Raw genomic sequence first — 6,553 nt, forward strand, 5'->3', positions numbered from 1 at the left:
CCTGTACCTGCACTTTTACCTGGTAACTAGAACTCCAGATGCAGTCTAAGGGAGCATGAATCTCCATCCATCACTCAACCATACATGCCTCTCCCTTCCACCCTGTGAGAGTTTGCTCTTGTTTCAGTAGCAGAGTATCCGTCTCCTTCATCCTGGGTGGCTCAGCTTTGACAAAGGTCATGACAGAATGATTAAGACTTGTGCGTATGGGTAGGGAGTTTGGGTTGCTGGGTTAATTGTCTGGTCTTTATTCTCTAAATCAGTTTCAAGAAAGTTAAGATTGAGGCTTTGAATTTTGTCTCAAAAAGAAGTTCTCTCTCTTTATCTGGCCCTAATACCTATGCACTGGGCTCATGGAGAGGGAAGTTTTTCACCAATTACCTTTCTGGCTTTAGTTATTTCAGTCCATCACCTGGATTTTTTGCTCATTTCAATTTTAGCCTATATTTTTTATATAGTTAGTGACCCTGTTCAGTTACCAGTACCCCTCTTGCAATTCTAGGAATTGCCTTCCCCCCTGTATTAATGCTAGCTCCCTCAGTGGCTATAATTTTTCGCCTAGAATATTTATCCAAATATTCACATAACTCATGAACTCCAATGGGACACTGGGGCTTTTCTCACAAATTTAATAAATGGGAACAAAAGTCAGTGGAATCATTGTAATTAAGTTATAGATTTGTACATGCATTATTCATACTGCCTCCAATGACTCTTCCCTCAGTTCTTTCAAGAAAGCTTTTTTTAAATGATCTGCTTACAATGAAAAGGAATCTATAGATATAATAACATGGAGGACTTCATGCATTGAATTGTCTTCAGGTATGCTTTAATGAAAAATTAGCCCCTCCATAATCAAAAGAACTATTTTAGGTATTGTTAAAGTTAAAGACCCCGATAATGAGAGGAATTGGTATATTATACTTCCATGAACATATTTCTTGAATCTGTTAGAAATTTTCAATATTTTCCGAACTAATACTTGATGCCCCTTCTTTTCAAATGAATATCTGAATTTATTTTCCTATGTATATTGTACCTCACTTACTATGACTCTTGTTGCTTTCACAGTGTATATTTGAATCGATTTTCAAACATTTATTATCAGTCTTCTGAAGTTTATGGACATGTGAGTAGAAGAGCTTTTCCCTCTTGTGGATCCCAAAACAATTTCTGGAAATCTATGTGTGGGGGATCTAGGACGGTTCTCATGTATAAAAGAAAACTTTGAAACTGCTATGTTAGAATAGGGGGTTACAATCCCCAACTTCTCATTGGTGGTTGTCCTAGTTTCTTGGGGTTGCTCCAACAAAGTACCACCAACTGTGTGGTTTAATATCATAGACATTTATCATCTTAAACTTCTGGAAACTAGAAATCTGAAATCTGCAGGAGAGAATTTTTCCTTTTCTTTTCCTAGCCTATGGTGGTTTTCTGGCCATCCTTGGACTTCAATCTCTGCTTCAGTCATCAGATGGCATTCTCCCCTGTCTACCTACCGGTGTTCCCTTCTCTCCATTCTTACAAGAACACCAGTCATACTCTATTTGGATTCACCCTAACCCATTTGGCCTCATATTAACTAACAACATCTTTGAAGATGCCATTTCCAAATAAGGTCACATTCACAGGACTGGGACTTGAAACATGTCTTTGTGGGACATACAATTCAACCCATAGCAGTGGTCAACTCCTCTAATTTCTTCTTGCTTCGAGAACAAATGCAATGTGTCAAGCTTCTGAGATTTTGGTCTTATTTCAACAATAGATACTTGTGTTGGTAATTTTTTGTTCGTTTGTATAATAAGGTAGATACAATTTTTTTTGGCTATTCTAGTCAGCTGTCCTGTCCTCAAAAACAAACAAACAAACTAACAAACAAACAAATGCATCTTGATAAAGAAATGTTGCAAACTAGATTTTTTGTTCTTTCTCTTTCCAGATGGTAACAATCTCAGAAAAATTAGACAGCAGTCTTCTTGTAAAACTAGTTGTTTCCATTGTCCTTGCACAAGAAAAATACATAATAATTACTAGCAGTTTATGCCAGCCTAGAAGCAAAGCCCTAGTTTCCCTTGAGGAGGAGATTTGAGAAGTGAAAATAACTTTTGTGTGTTATGCTGTTGACCCTGGCAAGGGGCAATTCCTTTAAGTGACAGATTACAATGGACATTTTCACAGCCTTAGAACTGTAAACTTGCAACTTAATAAATTCTCCTTTTAAAAAGTCATTCAGTTTCTGGTATATTGCATTCCACAGCTTTTACAAACTAAAACAGATTTTGGTACTGGCGAAGTGGAGTGTTGCTGTGGTTTGCATTGTTGGAATGACATTTTAAATGGGTAAGGAGAAGATTTTGGAAGAATTGTGAGGAATTTGATAGAGAAGGCTTAGAGTGCTTTGAAGAGACTGTTGGTAGAAATGTGGACTCTAAACCTACTTCTGAGGAGGCTTTAGACAGAAATAAGGAGTGTGTCATTGCAAATGGGAAGGAAGGCAACTCTTGTTTTAAAATGGCAGATAATTTGGCAAGATTGAATACTGTTGTTGGATGGAACTTAAAATTTAAAAGTGGTGACCCAGGGTACTTAGCTGAGGAAATTCTCCAAACTAAATGTGGAAAAGGCAGTGTGGCTTTTCCTTGCAGCTTATATTAAAATGTGACAGGAAAGAGATAAGTTGAGAATTGAACTCTTGGGTATAAAGAAAACAGAAATGAATGTTCTGGAAAATTCTGGGCTTCCAGAAAGAGAGACCCCAGAAAATAGTGCCCCACATGAGGATTTAACCAAACATGAAACCAGTTAGCCATTTCAGAAAAAGCTAGGATTGGAGATGGAGTTACCCAGGAAGGATTTGTGGGAAGTCCTGTTGTCTGATGGAATGATCCCAGTGTACTGCATAGAAAACAATGAGAGTGATGTGGAATCTTTATAAATGAAACCACTGCCAGTCTGGACTAAAAGGGAGAAATTGGAGGAAAAATAACTTCAGAGGCAGAACCATGGAAGCTAAGATCTGAAGTCAAGAAACCTCATGCTAGAAGAGTGGACCCACCCAAGCATTTGGAGAGGGTGTATGCCCTGAAGGCAGAGGGTGGGCTTTCCACCTCATTGTTCAGGAAAAGTGCCATCTCAGGCTTTGGAGAGGGTAGAATACATTTCTTGGGGATTGGAGAGAGCTTGGCTGCCACTTCATTGTTCTAGAGGGATTGAGCATGTGCCATGGAGATGACAGAGAACCCAGATGTGGCCATGATATTTGGAGAGGAGAGCACTGAGAATAAGGTGGTTTCCCCTCTACCCCCAAGGTTGCATTTGGAGAGAGCTGGTCCACTGCATGGGCCCTTGAAAAGTGTGACTGCTACTTTCCAAAGCCCTGAGAATAAATGACTCTAAGACTTTGAAATCCAATAGAGTTTGCCCTGCAGGTTTCCAGAATGGTTTGAATCCAGTGACCTCTGTGTTCCTTCCAATTTCTCCCTATGGAAATGGGAGTATGTCTTATGATTGTCCTTCCTTTGTATGTTGGCAGCAGATAACCTGTTCTGAGTTTTATAGGTCCAGAGCCAAAGGAGAATTTTGCCTTAGGAAAGACCATGCCTGTAACTGACTTTGATGAGCTTTTGTACTGTTTCTGACTTTGTATTAAATTTGTATTGTTACTGAAATGGTTTAAGGCTTTCTGATATTGTTATGGAATGAAGATATTTTGCATTTATAAAGAATATGCTTTTTGGGGTCCAAAGGGTGAAATGTGCTGGTTTGAAACTATTATGCATCTCAGAAAAGCCACATCCTTTAATTTTCATTCAATATTTCTGGGTGGGGAAGCATGATTCCAAGTGGTATGGATTTTGTGAGAACTACTCACTGCTGAGCCAGTCTGCAATGAACATGTCCAACAGGAATATCAATAAGCTGCCCAACAACCTGCCACAGTTGCAGAATCTGATCAAGCAGACCCGCCAGCCTACACTGAGGCATTTTTACAACAATATAATCACTACAAATCCAATGCGGAATCTTTCAAATTACAACCAGATAAACCCAGAAAAGAACTGGGAGAGTTAGTGATGTTTATGGTACAGATCGATACTGCTACCCAGAACATCTTTGTAACTTTTCTCAAAATCTGGAAGATCTGCTCTCTTACAACGACACTGTCTTGGATCCAGATCTTTGAAGGATATTTTGCAAAGCTTTGCTTTTGCTGAGAAATGAGAATTTCATCAGTCTATCAAGTTTGCTAGAACTCTTTGAACTTCTGTGTTTCCATGATAAACTTCTGTGAAAGACTTTGTATGCTCATATTGTGACTAATATCAAGAATATAAATGCAAAACACAGGAACAATAAAGTGAATATAGAGAAAGCAATGCAACTACACCCAAAATATCTTTGATTCTGATGATTGAACTCTACAAAAGAAACATGTAGAATTTGCCGAAACTGTCAATGGTACCACAACTGCATGTTTCTCCAAAGTCACCAAGATATTAGTTGCTGCTTTGACATTCTTACTAGAGAAAGATGAACAGGAGAAAAAGGACAGTGATTCAGAATCCAAAGATGAAGGACCAACATCAAGAGACCTGCTAGTGCAGTATGCCTCAGGGAAGAAAAGCTCCAAATGCAAGAAAAGTTTGGAAAAGTTGATGAAAGTGTTCAAGAACAAAAGAAGAAAAAGCCAGACATGTTTAACTTTTCAACTATTCACTTAATTCATGGTTCCCAAGATTTTGTGAAAAAATTACTGAAGCAACTAGAGAGGTCTAAGGAAAGGTTTGAAGTGAAGATGATGCTCACAAATCTTATCCTGAGATTGGTGGGAATTCATGAACTATTTTTCTTCTTTTGTGCAGAGGTTTCTGCAGCCCTATCAAAGAGAAGTAACAAAGATCCTTCTGTTTGCTGCATAAGCATCTCATCACCTGGTACCCCCAGAGATCATTCAGTCATTGCTCATGACTATGGCCAACAATTTTGTTGCCACCAAGAACTCTGGTGAAGTCACGACAGTAGGAATCAACGCTATAAAAGAGATAACAGCTCAATCTCAATGTCCTCTAGCCATGAATGAAGAACTTCTCCAAGACCTGGCCTAGTGAAAAACACACAAAGATAAGAAAGTGATAATGTCTGCTAGTACTTTGATTCAGCTCTTCTGAGCCCTAAATCCTCAGATATTGCAGAAGAAATTCTGAGGTGAGTCTAAAGAAGCCTCGATTGATGCAAGAGTGCAAGAATATGGAGAATTAGATGCTAAAGCTTACATTCCGAGAGCAGAAGTTCTGGAGGTTGAGGAAAAGGAAAAGAATGCTGGAAATGATGAAGATGGGTGGGCAAGTGCCAGTCCCAGTGAGGAGGAGGATGCTGACGGTGCATGGGTAGATGTGCACCACTCTTCCCATGTAAAACAGCAAAAAGTGTCCAAGAAGCTGAACAGCCCACGGAAACGCAGAAGACCAAAGCTGCAGCCATCAGCACTAGGCGAGTCTTAACTCAGGAAGACTTCCAGAAAATCCACATGGCCCAAATGAGGAAAGAACTCAGTGCTACCCCTGGAAAAGCTGAAAAGAGGAACTATAGTGAAACAGAGAGTGATGAGGAGCCCAGGGGCAAGTTACTTTCACTTGGGGACATTGAGCATCTTCATAAAAAGCCAAAGTCTGACAAGGAGACAAGACGGCAACGGCTGGAAAGACAGACCAGAAAGACTGTGTGAGGAAGAAAAGCAAAACGAATCCACGTTCCAGTCCCACAAATAAAGGGAAGAGAAAACAGAACTTTATGATGCTGTGATGTAGTCAGAATGTCTGTTCAAAACATGAAATGTTCCTTCAAAGAAAAACAGATGGCGTTATGAGATGCAGTTTTGAAAAAAGAGAAAAAGAATAAAGTAACCACCAAATGAGTTTTCCATTCCCAAGAAAATGCTGTATTTTTTTCACTACTCTGAAACCTAGTTGTTCTAGTTTGCTAGCTGCCGGAATGCAACATACCAGAGATGGATTGGCTTTTAATAAAAGGGGATTTATTTCGTTAGTTCTTCAGAGGAAAGGCAGGTAACTTTCAACGGAGGTTCTTTCTTATGTGGGAAGGCACAAGATGGTCTCTGCTGGCCTTCTCTCCAGGCCTCTGGGTTCCAACAACTTTCCCCAGGGTGATTTTTTCTGCATCTCTAAAGGCCTGGGCTGAGCTGTAAGTGCTGAGATGAGGTATGGTGAGCTGCTTGGGCTGTGCTACATTGAGCTTTCTCATTTAAGTACCAGCCAATTAAACCAAACATCATTTATTGCAGTAGGCATGACTCCTAGCTGACTGCAGATGTAATCAGCAACAGATGAGATCACGTACCATTGGCTCATGTCCACAGCAACAGAACTAGGCACCTTCATCTGGCCAAGTACAACTGAATCTAACTACCACATGTAAATCTGTTCTAGTTTGCTAGCTACCGGAATGCAACATACCAGAAACAGAATGGCTTTTGAAAAAGTGGAATTTAATAAGTTGCAAGTTTACAGTTCTAAGGCTGAGGAAATGTCCC

The 6,553-nt window shown here is 39.7% G+C and overlaps 1 pseudogene; it reads left to right on the forward strand.

Moving 5' to 3' along the window:
* The first annotated feature begins 3,897 nt into the window (after positions 1-3,897).
* On the forward strand, positions 3,898-5,917 carry LOC143668175 (protein SDA1 homolog pseudogene; annotated as a pseudogene).
* The last annotated feature ends 636 nt before the right edge of the window (positions 5,918-6,553 follow it).

This window comes from Tamandua tetradactyla, chromosome 24, assembly GCF_023851605.1.
Source record: "Tamandua tetradactyla isolate mTamTet1 chromosome 24, mTamTet1.pri, whole genome shotgun sequence".
Lineage (NCBI taxonomy): Eukaryota > Metazoa > Chordata > Mammalia > Pilosa > Myrmecophagidae > Tamandua > Tamandua tetradactyla.